Below are 19,531 nucleotides of genomic sequence, written 5' to 3'. Positions count from 1 at the left end.
ATTTCTCCAAAATAACAATAGGAAGGAATCTGCAACAAAGTTTGTTAAATCCTAGCAATTGTACACAGATCACCCTGAGGAGAATTATGGACTAAAGCCCCGTACACACGTACCGAATGTCGGCCGAACGATCGGCCGTCTTTTGTCCGGTGCTGTCCTGTCGGTTGAAAAGTGCTAAAGACTGCACACGAATTTTGTCGGCCAACAACAGCCGACTGCAGAAGTGATGTCATGTGATGGTTAACTTTCCGTGTTTTTTTTCTTCTCTGAGCATGCCCAGTCTTGCTAATCGGCTGTTTGTCGGCCGAATTCTGTACTGACTGGCGAACAATCGGCCGTTCTGGTGGCGGCCAACAAAAATTTTAAAGGCTGCACACCCGATTCTGTTCGGCCGAAAAGTCGCAGTCGGTTGTCGGAAGCATCATACTAACAAGCCTACAATCGGCCGATCGGACGGCGGCCGAATATTTACGGCCAACAATCGCTACGTGTGTACGGGCCTTTACTCTTTAAAGTGGACTTACTCTTTAAAGCATTATTAAACCCCGAAACAAGAATGTAATAATGTATATTGCAGATTATTTTTTCTTAGATGTGGTGTGTTAGTTTTTTTGGGTTTTTTTCTTTATTTTTAGCTATTGATTCTGACAGTCTGGTTTTTTTTTTTCACCTTCCTTTAACAAATCAAGCTATCCAGTAAAAATGCCAGATAGTGTTAAGATATTGGCGAAAATGTATTCATTTATGTAAACCTTTTATCCCAAAAGAAAACAAGTTTGTCCCTCCAAATCTGCTAGTACATCTAACACTACCACCTCCATAGGTTGACAATGCTGGTGTCCATGGTGGCTCCTATATCCAGAGTGGAGTCACCATAAGACAGGAAGTATGTTACTGGCCGGATCACCAGGTGAAAAAAAGCCTTAAAAAATACAGCTGCCACATTTAAACACTTTAGTACCACGTTATAGCCAAAAGATGGCTACAGGGTGGCACTATAGTTCAAGGAGGATCCATAGATATCCTCCCAGAACCCCGCTCCCTGGGCTGCTCATTGGGCCTGCTCTGTGACCACCGTGTCCTTCAGACACAGCTGATCATAGATTAGGGTAATGAGCCAGTCACAAGAGCCCTTTACCATGTGATCAGCTGTGTACAATCACAGCTGATCACATGTAAACAGGCTTGCTGGTTATTGGCAGTCCTTTCCTGATGTGCTGTATCTGTGTGACAAAAGGAGTTCTGACATCCGGCAAGGCTGTCAGCACACTGGGGTTGATTTACTAAAACTGGAGAGTGCAAAATATGTTGCAGGTGCATGGAAACCAATCAGCTTCCAGGTTTTTATTGTCAAAGCTTAATTAAACAAGCTGAAGTTAGAAGCTGATTGGATACCATGCACAGCTGCACCAGATTTTGTGCTCTCCAGCTTTAGTAAATGAGCCCCACTGATTACACTGATAATCAGCACACCCAATAACAGAGCTTTATCAGTGCAGCCTCATCAGTGCACAACAGTGACGAAGAAAAATTACTTATTTGCAAAATGTTATAACAGAAAATAAAAAAACTTGTTTTGTTTTTTAAAATTTTCCGATCTTCTTTTCCTTTGTATAGCAAAAAATTAAAACCCAGTGGTAATTAAATACAAACAAAAAGAAATCTCTATCTGCCTCAAAACAATTATGAAAATGTAATTTGGGCACAGTGTTGCATGAACGCGCAATTGTCATTCAAAGTGTGACCGCTCTGAAAGCTGAAAATTGGCCTGGGCAGGAAGGGGGTAAAAGTGCCCAGTATTGATGTGGTTAAAGAATTGGTAAATGAAGTATATTAAATTTTGCTTTTTGGGTTTAATACATTTAGGGGACTTTGCTTTGTGCACTGGTGCACAGTCCTGTTGGAAAATAAAGGGCCATCCCCAAACTGTTCCCACAAAGTTGGGAGCATGAAATTATCCAAAATGTCTTGGTATGCTGACGCCTTAAGAGTTCCCTTCACTGGAACTAAGGGACCAAGACCAACCCCTGAAAAACATCCCCACACCATAATCCCCCCTCCACCAAATGATTTGAACCAGTGCACAAAGCAAGGTCCATAAAGACATGGATGAGTTTGGTATAGAGGAACTTGACAGTCCTAACCTCAACCCGATTGAACACCTTTGGAAGCCAGGCCTTCTCGCCCAACATCTGTGCCTAACCTCACAAATGCGCTTCTGGAAGAATGGTCAAACATTCCCATAGACACACTCCTAAACCTTGTGGACAGCCTTCCTAGAAGAGTTGAATCTGTTATAGCTGCAAAGGGTGGGCCAACTCAATATTATACCCTATGGACTATAACTGGGATGCCAATAAAGTTTGTGTGTGTAAAGGCAGGCGTCCCAATACTTTTGACAATATAATGTATGTTTACATCTGTCAAACTACAGCCTGGGATAATCAACACATATACAGTATCTCACAAAAGTGAGTACACCCCTTACATTTTTGTAAATATTTAATTATATCTTTTCATGTGACAACACTGAAGAAATGACACTTTGCTACAATGTAAAGTAGTGAGTGCACAGCTTGTATAACAGTGTAAATTTGCTGTCCCTTCAAAATAACTCAGCACACAGTCATTATTGTCTAAACCACTGGCAACAAAAGTGAGTACACCCCTAAGTGAAAATGTCCAAAATTGGGCCCAAGTACAAGGTTTCAGGTGTAAATGGGGACCAGGTGTGTTCAATTTGGTGTTATCGCTCTCTCTCTCTCATACTGGTCACTGGAAGTTCAACATGGCACCTCAGGGCAAATAACTCTCTGAGGATCTGAATAAAAGAATTGTTGCTCTACAAAAAGATGGCCTAGGCTATAAGAAGATTGCCAAGACCCTAAAACTGAGCTGCAGCATAGTGGCCAAGACCATGATCGACCAAAAGAAGTTGAGTGCATGGGATCAGCGTCATATCCAGAGGTTATCTTTGGGAAATAGACACACGAGTGCTGCCAGCATTGCTGCAAAGGTTGAAGGGATTGGGGGGGGGGGGGGGGGTCAGCCTTTCAGTGCTCAGACCATATGCCGCAAATTGCATCAAATTGGTCTGAATGACTGTCGTCCCAGAAGGAAGCCTCCTCTAAAGATGATGCACAAGAAAGCAGGCAGTTTGCTGAAGACAAGCATACTAAGGACATGGATTACTGGAACCATGTCCTGTTGTCTGATGAGACCAAGATAGACTTATTTGGTTCAGATGGTGTCGTGCATGTGTGGCGGCAACCAGGTGAGGAGTACAAAGACAAGTGTGTCTTGTCTACAGTCAAGCATGGTGGTGGGAGTGTCATGGTCTAGGGCTGCATGAATGTTGCCGGCACTGGGGAGAATACAGTTCATTGGGGGAACCATGAATGCCAACATGTACTGTGACATACTGAAGCAGAGCATGATCCCCTCCGTTCAGAGACTGGGCCACAGAGAGGTATTCCAACATGATAACGACCCCAAACACACCTCCAAGATGACCACTGCCTTGCTAAAGAAGATGAAGGTATGGACTGGCCAAGCATGTCTCCAGACCTAAACCCTATTGAGCATCTTTGAGGCATCCTCAAATGGAAGTTGGAGGAGCGCAAGGTCTCTAACATCCACCAGCTCTGTGATGTCATCATGGAGGAGTGGAAGAGGACTCCAGTGGTAACCTGTGAAGCTCTGGTGAACTCCATGCCCAAAAGGGTTAAGGCGGTGCTGGAAAATAATGGTGGCCACACAAAATATTGACACTTTGGGCCCAATTGGGACATTTTGACTTAGGGGTGTACTCACTTTGTTGCCAGCGGTTTAGACATTAATGGCTGTGTGTTGAGTTATTTTGAGGGAACAGCAAATTTGCACTATTAGGCCCCTTTCACACAATCCAGTCCGTCAGCGGGGGATCAATCCGCCGATCCCTTACTGAGCAGGCGGATGGCAGCTGGGTCTCCGCGCTGTGTGCGGAGACACAGTTGTCAGATCCCGCTGTTCTCTATGGGGGAATCGGATGGGAACGGACCGTCTGTCCATTCTCAACGATCCCATCCGATCTGATCCGCTGGACGGATTGAAAATAGGGTTTCCATCCGTCCAGATTTGACGGATCGGATGTCAGCAGACATGTCTCTGCTGACATCCGATGCCCCATAGAGTTGCATGGGGCATCTGTTCAGATCCGCCTGAAAAACGGACAGGCGGATCTGAATGGTCCGCCTGTGTGAAACGGGCCTTATACAAGCTGTACACTCACTACTTTACATTGTAGCAAAGTGTCATTTCTTTAGTGTTGTCACATGAAAAGATATCATAAAATATTTACAAAAATGTAATAGGTGTACTCACTTTTGTGAGATACTGTACATGCAAGAGAATCTCATGCCAGATACCCTTTCCATCAAACTTGTAATCTCATGGTGGGACAAATGCATCTGGGGGGCATTTTTTCACTTATCTCCCTTTTTGATGCATCCAAAACTGAGGATTTGTCCATAAGAAATCTCCTAATTTTAACTCTGTTCTATTCTATATCACAGTGACATACATATAATTGTTATTGCATTATGAGGTGAAGATTCGTCTTTGCTTTTTGCTGGAAAAAATGCACCATTGGAACTAATTAATTATGTGCTGTCTGCAAATTTGTCTCTTGATATTATAACCAGGAACGATCCAAATTCCTTTGGGAATCCTGAAAGGAAGATTTATGCATCATACTTACCTACTTGTGATCGCCTGGGGACATTTTTCTGACAAAGATATAAGAAATAACAACTTTCTCCATGCAGGGGTATGTGTATTATTATGACCTATATAAGGAGCTCTGAAAGTGTTCCTTTTTAATTCATGGGGGTTTTTTTGGATACTAGTAGAAGAGTATCTTTTGTAATAAGAAGTAATCATGATAGGGGGTGTAATCTTCCTGCACTCTAAAATATAAAACTTAAAAGAGAAAAGGTTTTGCCTTTACATACACTTTAAGGTCTATTTATGAAACATTTGTTGGGCAAATGTCACACACATTTGTGCAAGGTGCACAAATGTTGGCCGTAATTTCTATAATAAATGAATTCCTATTATTGTCTGCTCCATCTCGGGGCCAAAATGCAGTATGGTATTCTGAAATACCTCAATGAGAAAATATACCGTATATACTCGAGTATAAGCCAAGTTTTTAAGCATGTTTTTTTATGCTGAAAAAGCCCCCTCAGCTTATACTCGAGTCACGGTCACAGTCTCACTTACTTTTTAAAAATGGCGATGCTTGGCGCCAACATGTCACCGCGCATGCGCAGTCTGCCCGGGAATAGCCGAATGTGTATGGGCTTTCCCAAACATCAGCGGTGCATGCGTGGTGACGTGTTGGTGCCAGGCAGTGCCATTTTTAAATGTAAGGCGCCTCACCGACAGGTAAGTGAGACTCCTCCGCAGCCCCTGCATTTCCTCATACAGTGCTGCTGGGGCATTGGTACAGGAAATTCTCCTGTACCATGCCCACAGCACTGCATCTCCTGTGCCATGCCTATACCATCACCTGTGCCATGCCTATACCATCACCTGTGCCATGCCTATACCATCTCCTGTACCATGACCTGTGCCATGCCTGTACCATCACCTGTGCCATGCCTATACCATCTCCTGTACCATGACCTGTGCCATGCCTGTACCATCACCTGTGCCATGCCTATACCATTGCCTGTACCATGACCTGTGCCATGCCTGTACCATGACCTGTGCCATGCCTGTACCATCATTTGTGCCATGCCTGTACCATCATCTGTGCCATGCCTGTACCATCTCCTGTGCCATGCCTGTACCATCCCCTGTGCCATGCCTGTACCATGACCTGTGCCATCTCCTGTACCATGACCGGTGCCATCTCCTGTACCATGCCTGAACCACCTCCTGTACCATGCCTGAACCATCTCCTGTACCATGCCTGAACCATCTCCTGTACCATGCCCACAGCCCCTGTTTTGTGTCTCGTGCTGGTCCAGTTGAAACCAATAGCTGCTGCGTTTCCCACCCTAGGCTTATACTCAAGTCACTAAATTTTCCCACTTTTTTGTGGTAAAATTAGGTGCCTCGGCTTATATTCGGGTTGGCTTATACTCAAATATATACGGTACTGCATTTTGGCCATCAAATGAAGCTGACGATCATAGGAAATATTCTATTAATGACTGCCCAAATTCGTTCAGCCTGCAGGAATGTGTGTGGCATTTTCTCCAAGGAATGTTTTATAAATAAATACAAGCAGAAAATACCCAAGCTCAACCACACATTTGAGAAATACTTGCTAAGATTTGGTGCTCAGGCTGGGGAGATCCCCACTCCCCCATACGAACATTCAAAGCAGAAATTCAGCTGGCAACTCGATAACCCCTTAGTATTATCTTTTATTTTGGTGACATCATGTGCACAGTATCAATGTTGACATGTTTCGGCTATGACAGCCTTACTCATAGCTATAAGTAAGGCTGTAATGGCTGAAACATGTCAGCATTGATCCTGTGTATATAATGTAGCCAAATAAAGAATAATACTAAGGAGTTATTAAGTTGCCGGCTTAATTTCTGTTCTGAATGCTGAATGTTTTCTAAATAGACTCCTTTGGGTATTACATTAAACACAGACATAGGTGGTTGGGAAAGACCAAACCGCAGAAGTTTAAAAAAATCCAGTAATTGCACATCAGCAAGAGTCCTTGATATGTGTATATTTTTTCTTGTGATTATTTCAAGTACTTACACGCATAATTACATTTTTTAATAATTGCTTTTACATTGGCTGGGTATTTATAGAAAAGCTTTGCTGAGAACCCGCCATAGTCCATCAGACTCCATTACACCAGGCTGCACTTTCATCTCTGTCCCAGGGGGGGTCACATGACCATGGTACCTGTGCTACGGGGACCTTGAACCTCTACATGGTGTGGGGAGGTATACAATCATCTGCAGAAATTTCTCCAAAGAGTTCAGTATCTAGGGTGAATCTGAAATAAAAAAAAAACAGAATTGACAAATTGACAAAACTTAGACCAAAGCTACAAGGGCAATTTTTAACAGTTCAATCACACTTCTAAAATAACCCACAAGTGAGTATGGAAGAGTAGCGACTAATAGAAGAGTAGCAACTGATTGCTCACTGATAAAATACATGGCTTCCTATGGTGTAATTTGCACAGCAGCATGGAACAGTGCCCTGCAGCATGGTGGGATTGTGCGAGATTAACCACTGTTACACAGTGGGGCTGATTTACTAAAGCTGGAGAGTACAAAATCTGGTGCAGCTCTGCATGGTAGCCAATCAGCTTCTAACTTCAGCTTGTTCAATTAAGCTTTGACAAAAAAAACTTGGAAGCTGATTGGTTTCTATGAATAAAGATATAGTATTAGCACGCTAAACCTCTATTCCTGCTTAGAGTGTATTTCCAAACCAGTGTGGAAATACTATAATAAATATCAAAAATTATAAAAATAATTAATTAAAAAATTAACCGGTTGCCGACCGCCGCAAGTACATATACTGTGGCGGTCAGCCCCGGCCAGGCAAAGTGACGTATGGGTACGTCACTCGCCTGTCACTTGCTTTAGAGCCAATAGCGGGCGAGCGGGCGCCCTCGGCTCGTTCCCTGGGAAGTCCGTGCGTGTGACCGGCAGACCCGATGTCCGCCGGTCACTCGCGATCGTCCGCCGTGAAGGGAGAAAGGCAGACGGCTAATGTAAACAAGCCGCCTGTCATTCTCCCCTGTGTAGGAATAGTGATCATACGGTTCTACTATGTAGGACCGTTGATCACTGTTCCTACACCAGTAGCCATGTCCAATCACAGTTAGAAGCACGCCCCTAGGGACACACTTAACCCCTCCTTCCCCAATAAAGTTAACCCCTTCCCTGCCAGTGTCATTTTGCAGTAACAGTGCATATATATAGCACTGATTACTGTAGTAATGTCACTGGTAACCCCAAAAGTGTCAAAAATGTCAGTCAAGGGTCCGATCTGTCCGCCGCAATGTCGCAGTACCGCAAAAAAAAATCGCAGATTGCCGCCATTACTCGTTAAAAAAAAACACCAAAAATGACAGAAATCTTTCCCTTAGTTAGTAAACGCAATAACTTTTGCGCAAACCAATCAAAATACGCTTTTTAGATTTTTACATTTTTTGGGGGGGGGGGGAATTTCATATAAAAAAATTTGAAAAATATTGTTATTTTTGCAAAATTTACACTCTTTTTTTGTTTATAGCGCAAAAAGTAAAAATCGCACAGGTGATCAAATACCACCAAAAGAAAGCTCTGTTTTTTTGGAAAAAAAGGACGTCAAATTCGTTTAGGTACAGCGTTGCACGACCGCGCAATTGTCCGTAAAAGTCAAGCAGTGCCGAATCGCAAAAAAAACCCTGGTCAGAATGGGGGTAAAATCTTCCGGGGCTTAAGTGGTTAAAGACCCAGGGCTCTGAATAAAGGTGAGTCCATTAGATAAATTTTCCTAACTAGTCCATGCTCATATAAAAAAATCAATATTCATATGCAAACACATTTTTTGAAAAAAGTGCATAAAACATTGGGAACGTTCTGTAACAGTGCCAGTGCTCAACGTGCTTGTCCTACTGCAATATCAATCTACACCAATCCACTCCGTGTGAGTTTGTGCCCCTCTCCCAATAGATGCAAAGTCACCAGATAAAATTGATCTCCTTTAGCTTATGCCAAAAAAAAAGATCAAAGCAGGCTTTTTCACAGCTCCGCTGGAGACTGGATGCCTAGTTCCCAGCAAGCAATGCAACAAACCCTGTCTATTCGCAGTGAGCTTGAAGATATAAAGACTTTTACAAAAGATCTGGAGGACAAAATTAGTGTTTTGCACATGCAGAAGAAAAAGCTGGTGCGGTACCATCAAGCGTAAAGGAGAATCGTGTTAATACACAATATGGGCTTCTGTCCATGTCCTTTGGAAAGTGAGAGCTAAGAAACTGGGGGATATCTCTGAGATGCTTGGTCCATTTGAGGGGTTATAGCGGTCCCATAACCGCTTACTGTCATATTCCCTGTTGATATCTGGTAAGAGTCAGTGTGTGGTGGCTGGGATTGTCACATTCTTTTACTGATGAACACCTGGGTGGAATATAAGATGACCCTGTGACCTGTACCCATACATTCAGAGCAAGATTGTTATGATATGGACTTTCATTTGATATATTATGTATTAGATTATTAGCGCAACTCATTTTCTCCTATAATTTCATGCTTTTTACCTAATTCCTTGGATTGTATCTATGATTGGTGGTTGTTAACAGCGCTGTTTTTCTTCAGACTTTGTATAAGTGTTCTGTATATGTTTTAAGTTAAGTTATGGCTTTACACTATGTGCGGATGCTTGTGTAGCACTGTCCCCGTAGGACTTGCTGTGTGATGACTTCTAGGGCCTCCTCTGGTTATCTGCAGACAGTCAGTAGGGGATTTTTCACACATTCACCTTTACTCCTATTTGCTCGTTACTCAACTGTCCAGGGTATTTGGTTTTATATTTATTGTGAAACTTGGATGGAAGAAGGGAATAGTGGGATACTCCAACTAGAACTATTCACAGTAGATAAGAACAACTCTCACTTGGCCTCACCAGCAGTGGCGGCTGGTGCTCAAAAATTGGGGGGGGGGGGGGGGGGGCGCAAACAGAAAAATGTAATAGGCATTGCGTTGCGGCAAAAAATGCTGTAAAACATTGCGTGACTTTGAGGTCACAAAAGTGTGAAAGGGGCCTTCCGTAATCAAGGTATAGTGTGCCCCCTTCAATGCAGAGTGACCACAGCGTGCCCCTTTTCAATGCAGAGAGACCAGCGTGCCCCCATTCAATGCACAGTGACCAGCATGCCCCCCTTTCAATGCACAGTGACCAGCGTGCCCCCCTTTCAATCCACAGTGACCAGTGTGCCCCCCTTTTAATGCACAGTGACCAGCGTTCCCCCTTTCAATGCAGAATGACCAGCGTGCTCCCTTTCAATGCACAGTGACCAGCGTGCCCCCTTTCAATGCACAGTGTCCAGCGTGCCCCCTTTCAATGCACAGTGTCCAGCGGGCCCCCTTTCAATGCACAGTGACCAGCGTGCCCCCTTTCAATTCACAGTGACCAGCGTGCCCCCTTTTAATGCACAGTGACCAGCATGCCCCCTTCAATGCAGTGACCAGCGTGCCCCCTTCAATGCAGAGACCAGCATGCCCCCTTTCAATGCAGAGACCAGCATGCCCCCTTTCAATGCAGAGACCAGCGTGCCCCCTTTCAATGCTGTGACCAGCGTGCCCGCTTCAATGCAGAGACCAGCATGTCCCCTTCAATGCAGAGATCATCATGCCCCCTTCAATGCAGAGACCAGCATGCCCCCTTTCAATGCAGAGACCAGCGTGCCCCATTTCAATGCAGAGACCAGCGTGCCCCCTTTCCATGTAGTGACCAGCGTGCCCCCTTTCAATGCAGAGTGAACAGTGTGCCCCCTTTCAATGCAGAGACCAGCGTGCCCCCTTCAATGCAGAGATCATCGTCTACCCTTCAATGCAGAGACCAGCGTGCCCCCTTCAATGCAGAGATCATTGTTCAATGCAGAGATCATTGTGCCCCCTTTCAATGCAGAGATCAGCGTGCCCCCTTTGAATGCAGAGTGAACAGCGTGCCAAGCCCCCCCCCCCCCCGAGACCAGTGCACTTACCTGTAGCGGCGGCTTCTCTTCAGTCCCCGCGTCTCCTCGAGTCCTCAGTCCTCCCGCCTCCTCCTCGGCCAATGGCATGGGGTTTGCCTTTCGGCCAATCAGGAAGCAGGTTTCGGACCCACTTCCTGAATGGCCAGGAGGAGGATCCGTGTGACAATAGTAAATTTTTATTCGCTATTGTCACACAATGGGTGGGCTCGGGGCGCACTGCTCTGCGCCCCGGGTCCACCCTTTGCTGAAGCCTATTAGAGCCTCTGGCTCTAATCAGGTGATTAAAAAAAAAAAGCCCTTCTGAACTCCATGCCTCCGGCGCCCCGCATGTAGATTAGGGGGCCGGACGCATGGATAGGGGGGGCGGTGTCCCTGCGCCCCCAACGCACCGGCCGCCACTGCTCACCAGATTATTTGTGGAAGCAGACTCACTGCTTTTACCATTTTGTCATTTGTGTGGAAGAATTTGGTCTTCTTGTTCTCTTTTGCAGCGGACTTGATGCAACTACTTTATCTTCAGGACACTCTCCCATTGACTGACACCCGTCCACTGACTCTTCCACTAAAGGGATGGCCCTCACAGAACAGGCCCCATGACACAGATCTGTACTCACTGTAGGCAGAATCAGATCCTTTCCAGTGTCTCCCTTGCAGTCAGCTCCTATATGACTTTCAGGCTCTCAGCTCAAATACCCAAGGCAGCATGGCAGCGTCTACAGAGGAGGGGCAGCTGCTCCCTCCCTCCGGGACCCTGCTCTCCAACCCAAGACCCCATGTGCCCTTGGCGTTTATACAGTCACGCAGCATGCACAGAGGCACTTTACTCCGCCAATCACCAGGGCTGTAACAAGACCTGTACCCTCATTTGTCAAGTTTCCTCCCACTGTCCAATATGCCTCCCTATTGGACCAGTGTGCAACATTTCAGACAAGCTGGGCTGCACCTGAGCACCATGAGCAGACCTTACCAATGGATCCTGCTCTCTGGTAGTCAAAGAGCAATCTAAATTTACCTGGCAATCTCTCTGTTAAGCAGAGAGACCCAAAAACTATACTCTCTTCTAGCAACCTACCTAGGAGGGTGCTACACTTGGTATGTTTCCACAAATAGTTGTAAAATGGGGGACTGATCTGTGAATGCTGTGTTCGCCTATGTCTGGTTCCATCGGAGGGCTTGGAAATCTTCAAACGGACTAAACAGATGAATCTTGCCACACGTGATTGGAAATCACATCAGCTTCGTAGACTCATTACCTAGGGTATATGGGTCCACATTTTCTGGTAAGCATGCTTGCCTTATGCCCCATACACACGTGCAGATTATCTGCAGACTTTTGTCTGCAGACTTACCTTTTCTATGTAGTGCAAGGGCCTGCCGGATTGCATACAAATTGAAAGTGTTTAGGTTTGACCTCATATTATATGGTTTTGGTAAGTCTGCAGACAAAAGTCTGCAGATAATCTGCACGTGTGTATGGGGCATTACTCGTGGTGGTGGATCACTGAATGGAATTGGAAATCACTGAATGATTGCTTATAGATACTCTATCAGCGCAGTATCTCCCTTTCTCCATTTTTGACAGTTGAGAACTTTGCTATTACAATGATCTTCAGAAAGAAACAACATTGTAACAACAAACAAAATGTAAAAGAAAAAAAAAAAAACCTCCAGAATAGTACAGTGTTACAATGGTGTCGCTGAACTACTCTGATGACAAGATATTATAAAATAAAAAAAGTAATAAAAAACGATTTGCTTTTTATTTTTTACATTTTTTTTAAACATACAGTTTACCAGTCAGTGTGCCTGATCACCGCCACATCAGTCAGGATGATGCTGTGCTGTACTGGTGACAGTACGTAAAAGAAAAATTGTAAATATATATATATATATATATATATATATATATATATATATATTTTTTTTTTTTTTTAATTCTTTTTAAAAGACATTTTTACAAAAAAAAGCTCACCATGCCTCTTACTAAATGTCTCAGACTGTCTACTTTCTAAAAATGGGTCATTTGGAGGATATTTGTACTGTCCTGGCATTTTAGGGGCCTCAGGATCAGTTGTCAGTACATCAGAATTGATCAATTTTTAAATATATATCCCATCGTTTCTAGACTCTAAAACTTGCACACAAACCAATCAATCTATACTTATTGGGATTTTTTTTTTGTTGTCAAAGACATGTAGCAGAATACATTTTGGCCTAAATTTATGAGTAGAAATTATTGTTTTTTCTTTTTTTTTTTTAATTTCGTGTTTATTTTTTTGTTTATATTACAAAAAATAAAACTCATTGGTGATCAAATGCCACCAAAAGGAAGCTTTATTTGTGTAAAAAAAAAAAGTATAATAATTCATTTGCGTACAGTGTTGCATGACTGCAGATTTTTCAGTTAAAGTAGCGCAGTGCTGAATAGCAAAAAATGGCCTGGTCATGAAGGGGGTAAAACCTTCCAGAGCTTAAGTGGTTAAGATAGCAACATGGTTACATGGGATTTAATTCATGATGTATATATAAAATCTATAAACGGGTATAAATGATACATAAAAAACATGTTATGACAAGGTATAATATGATTACAAGAAAAAGTAGTCAGCAGTCTACAAATCTAGATGGTAATTGTGCCAGTAACCGGGTCAGAACAAGATCGTAACCTGGTGAAAATACCAATATATTGTAGCGTAATAGGTGTCCTTAATGGCCACTAGATGGAGTGCCAGTCTACAAAAAGGCTACTTTTTCACGTGATTATATTATACCTGATCATAAAATGCTGTTTTGTGCATCATTTATTATAGATTTTATATAGATCATGTGCTAAATCCCTTGTACCCTATGTAACCGTGTTGCTATCTTAACGTTACTCTATTACTGCCGTATTTATCTTTCTAGATGTTTATTTCTCTTCTTTTTTTAAAAAACAGGATTTATTTTTATTGAACAGATATGTGGTACAGTAATAGGAGATATCAGGCCAGAACAAACCAGTATAACAAATATCACCATACTGGGAATGCATAATACTCATACAAGGGAATGCATAGCGGAAGTTCAAACAGGTATGAGCAAGAAAGGAAAATCAATATCATGAAAAAATCATGTAAGTAAGATAAACACAGGGAGCACTGATAACGACAACCTTGGCTGTGGAATCTTGTCATATTTCTTAGGACAGTTTCTGCTGATATAGGTCACTTATACTATAAGTTGACCTATACAACTTTTACTTGGGGGGGGGGGGGGGGGGGTTGTAGAAGCCCATTAGCAAAGAATTTCTTTGTTGGCCTAATATAATAGGTAGGAGATCAATCGTTTGGTATATATAGGTCTCTATTCATCATCACGTATGAAAAAAGGTACATGACAACAGGTGCAGTCTGGCGACCTGTGTGGATAAATTTGATGTAAACTTCGATGTGTGTAATGCCCTCTGTGAAGGAATTTTCGTCTGGATCAATTTATCCTTGGAAGAAATAACCAATCTTGAGTTATCTTCAATGCACTCCTCCCAAGTTACCCTATCTAAAGTAGGTATATCTGCACTCCACCGCTCCCATAGTTTTTCTGTCATAGGAGACTCCACACCTAACAATGCTTAGAAGAGTGTCGAGAGGAGTTTAGAGATATGCTCTTGCGAGAGAAGATCTTCAATTGGATCTGTTGCTAGATTAAGGGGGCCAGAAAACTGTGATCGAGTTGCATGACGAAACTAGCTGTAACGAAAGTACATTGGGGTAGACCATACTTAAGGGAAAGGTCATGAAAAGGATACGGGGTACCCCCTGGCATAATATCATGAAGTGTCTTAATGCCATATTGAGCCCAAATCTGAGGGTTGGGTATTGATCTAAAGTGTGTCAGGAAGGGGTTGCCCCACAGAGGATTATAAGGCAACCATTGCTTGGTTCTTACGAAACACTTTCTAGCTACAGCCCAGACTTTAAGTGTGCTTCTGTTGAGGTGTGGGAGAGAAGCATAGGCTCTAGGACCTTGGTAAACCAGATTAGCTAATTCGCTGAGGGATCCCAAGATGGCAGCTTCCAGACAGACTGTTACATTGGCCCTTGATCTTGTATGCCACCATCTAACTGTGACTAAAACTGCAGGCCAATAGTATACCTGTAAGTTGGGTAAAGCTAAGCCACCACATCTAATTGGTAATTGGAGAGTGGATCTCACTAGACGAGCGGCAGCACTGTGCCAAAGAAAAGTGCCTACGTAATGTTGGACGTCCCGAAAAAAAATTCCCCCCTATCCAGATAGGGCAATTCCTAAAAAAATGATTACATTTAGGGAGAAAAATCCCTAGCACCAAGGTCAACTGGAAAAAGGACTGATTTGCAGGGATATGTGGACTAGCACGCTCACCCCTCTAATTATAATGGGAATAAGTTGCATGGTAATGCGCACTCACCCAAGCTTTCTTGAGGGCCAAACTGCACAAATCTAGTAAATGGGTTTCCTGAAAAATGCAAAGGTGAGGGTTAAATTTATGACGGTAATTTAACACCAGAGACCTTTTTATGGCAGAGTTAATGCCACAAACATTCCACGATAGGACAATAAACTTAGCCATAGGCGATTAGGAAGGCATAAAATAAAAGTATGGTAGGAAAAGGTGTGTAGCTACAATGAGTATCAAGGGGGGGGGGGGGGGGGGACATGTCCTTACCCAGATCCCGGCAATGCATTGTAAAGGTACCACATTTTTCCTAGATATCTGCGTTAAGCAATAATAAGAGCAATGCAATCCAAAAACTACATGAAGAAAAACAACAAAAAGGGAAAAAAAACAGTAACAAAGTCAGCAACAGCCGACCATCCCCCCTCCATGCAAGGCCTGGAGCCCTGGGCAATGCTTAATCCCAAAAATGTAGCCCCATAAGAGCTATGAACTAGTATAGAGGGCGTGAACCCAACTGAACACATAATAAAAGGGGGTTTCACATAGGTTTAGCCATCATCCAAATGATTGAAAAAACCCTGTGAGAAAAAAGAAAGGGAGAAACAAAAATACTTCGGCTTTCCTGTAAGGAGATGCTGGAGAGAAACGTATTTCTCATTTTTAATTTCTCATCTTATACATCTGATTACTGATTACTCTCTCTCTCTCTCTCTCTCTCTATCTCTCTGTGAAACACCCCATGTAACCTTTACCCACAGATATGGTTATGTCCACCTTAAACTGTGGAAGTGACAAGTTTAGTCACCAAATGTTTGTGGTAAAACACCATACCACTTATGAAGCACTTTAACACACTATAAGGGCTCTCCTGTCTTCAACCCTCTTCTTGTTCCGGTGCACACCCCGCGTAACACCTGAGATCTCGAGTCAGCCTCGTTGGGACAGTACGTGTTATGCTTGACCACCATGATGCAACAACCACTATCTACCTGGGATAAACCCTTTTCCAGTTAATTTTCTTTTGTTTTAGTTATGTCTGTGACTTAATTGGGGAGATTTTCCCTATGACACCCATACAAGAAATGTTGGGGGGCGGTTGTCACTATAACAGGGAGGCTATGTTCTCCATGGTCGCACTGTATGTAAGAACATAGCCACCCTCTCTTGCTCGCTGCCCCTCCTTTGTAGAAGCTGTCATGTGGCCTTGGGTAGTCGACCTGAGGGCCTGAAAGTCAGATAAGAGCTGAACACAGAGGTCCTGCAGAGCTGACTGGAAGGGAGAAACTGGAAAGGATCCGATTCTGCCTACAGTGAGTACAGATCTGTGTCAAGGGACCAGTCATATGAGGGCCATCCCTTCAGTGGAAGAGTCAGTAGATGGGTGTCAGTCAAAGGGATGCTAGAGAGTGTCCTAAAGTTAAAGTACTGTAGTTGCATCAAGTCTGATGCTATAGAGAGCAAGAAGACTTAATTCTTCCATACAAGTGGCAGTATAGTCAAAGCAGTGTCTGCTTCCTCTAAATAACCTGGTATGGCCAAGTGAGAGTTGTCCTTATCTGTTGTGAGTAGTTCAGTTGGAGTATCCCACTATTCCCTTCTCCCATCCAAGTTCCACAATAAATATAAAACCGAATTCCCTGGACTGTTTATTGAGTAACGAGCAAACGAGAGTAAGGAGGGATGTGTGAAAAATTCCCTAGTGACTGTAACCAGAGGAAGGCCCAAGAAGTCATCACACAGTAACCCCTACAGGGACAGTGCTACACATTAAAACATAGGAACGGGGGTGCAGAAAATTGGCAGCAGGTGCTCTGGACTGATGAGTCAGAATTTTGAAATATTTGGCTGTAGCAGGAGGCAGTTTGTTGCCAAAGGGCTGGTGGTCAGTACAATAATGAGTGTCAGAAGGCAACAGTGAAGCATGGTGGAGGTTCCTTGCACGTTGTGAGCTGCATTTTTGCAAACAGAGTTGGAGATTTGGTCAGGATCAATGGTGTCCTCAATGTTAAGAAATACAGGGAGATACTTAACCATCATCCCATACCATCAGGAAGGCTTGTCATTGGCCCCAAATCATTCTGCAGCAGGACAACAACCCCAAACATACAGCCAATGTTATTAAAGCAGAGTTCCAGTAATTTTTTGTGCTTTTTAAAAGTCAGCAGCTACAAAACGTGTAGCTGTTGACTTTTAAAAAACACACACACCTGTCCCAGGACCCAGAGATGCAGCGTGTTAGGAACGCTTCCTGAGCACACTGATGTGTGTCATGATGTGCTGTCTGCAACCTAAAGGGTTAACCCAGAGCAGACTAATTGCAATAATTGGCAAACAGGCTGCCTTATTTAAACAGCTCAACAGCACTGCACTTTGCTGTGTTGTCTTCAGCTCTCCTGTGTTCTGAACCTGCTTCCTGTTGATTTCCTGTCTGATACCTGTTGACCTTTGGCTCGTCCCTGACTTCGCTTGTTTGCTGCCTGTCCTGATCCCGGCTCGTTTTGACTACTCTTCTGGATTCTCCTTGTCGGCTCATCCACCTTCGGACCTTGACCGGTTACCCCCTGGTGGGACGACCCTGGGGACCGCGACCTGGTATCCACCTGCAGCCAAATCCATCCTCACCTTCAGAGGCCCTGGTGAAGACCGTTGGATGCCTAGACCCCGCACCTCAGGTTAGCCTGTGCTACTCACCTCGGGTTTCCAACCAAGCTCCGCCCACCGACAACGGTAAGCCTTCTCTGCACGACAGGCTTCCACCTGCCTCATAACACAGCGGCCCGTACCCTTGGTTCTCTCCCTTGCCGCTCCCTGGTGCCGGCCATACAAGTGTGGGCGTCCCGCTGTGATAGCTTGCGGCTTCACAGCTGGGTGCACGCTGCACCTCCTCAATGGCCGGGCAATCTTCTGGGACCTGTGACGTGTCCCAAAACGTTGCAGGGAGAGAGGGGGAGAGGAGAACTTGTGCACGAGACACCTAGGCGGCCCAAGCAAAAGTGGAAGTGGAGTACCTGTCGGAGGAGGAAGCGGAGTACCTGTCGAAACTAGGTACCTGCCCCCCCCCCCACAAAAATACCATGACAAAGGTGGCATAGAAGGAGGTGAGGAGTGCTTAAGCGTAACTTCCACTTTTTGGTGGAACTCCGCTTTAAGAACTATCTTCAGTGTAAAGAAGAACAAAGAGCCCTGAAAATGATGGATTGGCCCCAACAGAGCCCTGATCTCAACATCTGCAAAGTTCCTTCAAAAACTGTTTGCAAGTGTACCTAGAAGAATTCAAGAATTGATGCTGTTTTGAAGGCAAAGGGCAGACACACCAAATATTGATTTTATTTGGATTTCCTTCTATTCATTTATTTTCCAATTTGTTAATTGATAAAAAAAATAAACTATTTAAACTTCTATATCTGAAAGCATTCACAGCATTTTTTCACACCTGCCTTAGGCCCCTTTCACACTTAAGCGACCTGAAAGTCGCGCAACTTTGGCACGCCTTGAAGCAATGCCTGTGTAATCTTGAGGTCTTTGGACCTCCAGGTGCATCAAAGTTGGACCAAAGTAGTGCAGGGACTGCTTTGAAGTCGCACAGATATAAATACAGTACACAGTACTCATTGGAAATCATGGGGTATGGCTTGTCATGCAACTTTGCAGTCTCAAGTTGCAGGACAAGTCGCACAAGTGTGAATGGGGCCTAAAACTTTTGCATAGTAGTGTAGGTCTGATATTAAACAATACCACTGCAGTCTAACATTTATTTTGATTCTTCCAATGTTTCAAATGCATTTTAATTCATCAGACACTGATCTGCATTTCCCTACCTGGCATGAGCTATTGTGCATTGAAATTAAGTAGATACAAAAATGCATTATGGTGAACATAGCCCTAGCATCAAATAGTGTTTCTCAGAGTATAGTATGCTGGAATGTAGCCGGAAATATTGATATTATGGAATATGACAGCCAGGGGACGTGGGCCTGTTTTGATTTGTTGGCAGATCAGGCTAACCTTAGTGGTTTTGATGCGCCCTCCCTGGAAACAGATCCATCCGGAGTTGTCAGGCAGCGTCTGACATTCTTCCTCCTGCAGGCAGGGCTCCATGTCGCACCACCATTTCCCCATCACGATGGAAGCTGAAAAAAGAACTGGAAATGTTAGGATAAATCGATTTCCTTATATAATTCAGAAGTGCTTCCTTTTCTATGCTTTCATAAAAGATCTCTGATTAAGTTACTGGCAAGATATCCAGGTATGGCACCTTGTAACAGATTCACCAAAAGGGATTTGCTATAGAAAACTGTATATCTGTGTTTCTCAACATTTCTTCAGACACAGCACATTTGAAAAATTGGGGCACCCCAGTCTAATGTAAAAAAACATAAATGTTACTTATCAATGGGAAACCT

General features: G+C 43.8%; 1 protein-coding gene and 1 pseudogene across 2 annotated transcripts in view; both read right to left on the bottom strand.

The window, feature by feature from the left end:
* Nucleotides 1–19,531, bottom strand: part of PQBP1 (polyglutamine binding protein 1) — a 408,542-nt gene that overhangs the window by 56,333 nt on the left and 332,678 nt on the right. The window lies entirely within an intron of this gene.
* Nucleotides 6,729–19,531, bottom strand: part of LOC309559348 — a 37,704-nt pseudogene continuing 24,901 nt past the window's right edge. The window contains exons 4-5 of the transcript XR_014226206.1: nucleotides 19,134–19,258; nucleotides 6,729–7,012 (exon numbers count right to left, since the gene is read on the bottom strand). The product of XR_014226206.1 is annotated as an uncharacterized misc_RNA (transcript). The remainder of the gene's footprint in view (nucleotides 7,013–19,133; nucleotides 19,259–19,531) is intronic.

Source organism: Pelophylax lessonae (genome assembly GCF_965119305.1).
Source record: "Pelophylax lessonae genome assembly, chromosome: 7".
Classification (NCBI taxonomy): Eukaryota; Metazoa; Chordata; class Amphibia; order Anura; family Ranidae; genus Pelophylax; species Pelophylax lessonae.
The sequence above is the reverse complement of the archived record's forward strand: the minus strand, read 5'-3'. Positions and strand labels throughout refer to the sequence as shown.